Here is a 1,914-nt window from a genome sequence, read left to right as displayed (position 1 = left end):
GGCCCAAGTCTTCTAACCATCACTATTGCCAAACTCTTTCCCCTGAAATCAACTGCAGCTTTGTCCTCATGATGTGCGTACACGACGTGCACAACACGCCTGGGAACTGACAGTCACCAGGATCTGGTTTCCCAGTACCAGCTCCTGCCTCACCCCTGGGGCTACTGGGATTCACTTTCCTTGACTTCAGGGGCCGCTTATGCCCAAGGTGGTAAATCTGGGCCCAGGCAGGGGCTGACTCTCAGGATTGAATGAGCCCTGTCCCTTTGGGGTGAGGAAGAGAGGACCGACCTAGAATGTTGACCCAAGGCTTTCACCTCCTCAGCTTGGATTTGGGACCTGCTGTGTCCAGGAGAGTCCCAGGGATGGCCCCCAGCTTTGGCCATGGGCCTGGGACTTGGGAAGTTACAGCAGATGGAGCCCCTGATACCCAGGAAAGCTGGGCTGGGTCCAACCTTTCCCACAGGAGAAAGGAGACCTGGCCCTAGTTAGAAGTGCTCAGAGCAAAGCCCCAGGGTGATTTGGGAAACGGTACTCATGGGATCAGAATATTCAAGCAAGGTCATTCCTAAAGTTGCTTCCTTCCCCAAGGGCAGCACCTGTGTCTGGCCAGGCCTGGAGAGAGGGGTAGGAGCACAGGCTCACTCCCACCAGTGTCCAAGTGTCCTCCCTTCTCTACCCTGGTGAGCCTGGCCCTCTGCATGTGCCTTCAACTGTGGCCTCCCACCCTCCTCCCTGCCCCGGTGATTCCATCTACACAGGAGCTATGCTGGGTGTCCCGCTCTGTGTGGGAGCCCACCCAGACATCCTCACACCTCTCTGCCCACCACACCCCCAACTAGAACCTGAGATTTGTGCGGGGCACCTGCAGAAACCACCCAGAGGACCCTCGATCAGAGCCACCAACACCCACCCCTCCATCCGGCCCCTAGTGCCTGTCTGCCTGTGGCACCCACCCAGGACAAGGCTGGGTCCTCCTGTCCTCCCCAGTCCTGTCCCTTCCTGCCCTCTCATTCCTGGAAGACCCCCATGGGTGCATGCATGGCAGCCCACACCAGGGAACCAACAGAGAGGCAGAGTCACGGGCACTGCTGAAGCTTATTATGCAGAAAGCGGGGCAGGGGAGGAAGAGCACTGGGGATGGTAGTGGGCAAGGTGAGACCCAGGATAGGAACTCCTCCCATGTCCCCCAGGTCAGAGGTCCCAGGTTGTGCTGCCCTGTGGCTGCTGAGGTGCTATGGTGCCCGCTGTCTTAGAAAGGAGGGGAGGGTCAATGAGGCCAGGACCAGGAGGATGGGGGGTTCAGCTGCAGTGAGGGGACACATGCTGGGCTCTCAGGGGCTGCAGGGTGAGGGGCACATGCCAAGACATGGGGGTTGCAGTGGGGTGATGAATGCCCGACTCTCGGGAGCTGCAGAGGTGGCCTGAGCAGAAGAAGGGGGTCATTTCTGCAGTCTCCACACAACCAAAGCTCTGTCCACATGGGCAGAGGTCCTGGCCAGGTGTGGCTGACTCGTCAGGGCCATCACTGGACCTTGAAGGGTGCCAGGCTCTGCCTCATCATGGCCCTGCTCACGGTGGGTCCCTGGACCTCAGGCAGGTCCTGGATCCACTGTTACAGTGCTCATGCAATGCAGAGGGGCTCGTAGGCCTAGTGACAGGATTCTCCTTAGGAGCAGCGAGCTGCAGGGGCATGTGGGCTGGGCAGGTGGGAGGCGTCCTGGAGGCCTGGGAGGGCCTCGGAGGGAGGCTGCCTGCTGGACCAATGATGGCCTGGCAGCTTCCACTGGGTGCCTGGTGCACGGTGGGTCCAGACCCCATCCCCTGTGTCTGAATTATACAAATAGCAATTCCAGCTGACGAGAAAGGAAAGGAGTTTCTAAGTGTCCTGGGAATGATGCTCATGACAGACTG

Source organism: Galeopterus variegatus, unplaced genomic scaffold (genome assembly GCF_000696425.1).
Source record: "Galeopterus variegatus unplaced genomic scaffold, G_variegatus-3.0.2 Scaffold11530, whole genome shotgun sequence".
Taxonomy (NCBI): domain Eukaryota; kingdom Metazoa; phylum Chordata; class Mammalia; order Dermoptera; family Cynocephalidae; genus Galeopterus; species Galeopterus variegatus.
The sequence above is the reverse complement of the archived record's forward strand: the minus strand, read 5'-3'. Positions refer to the sequence as shown.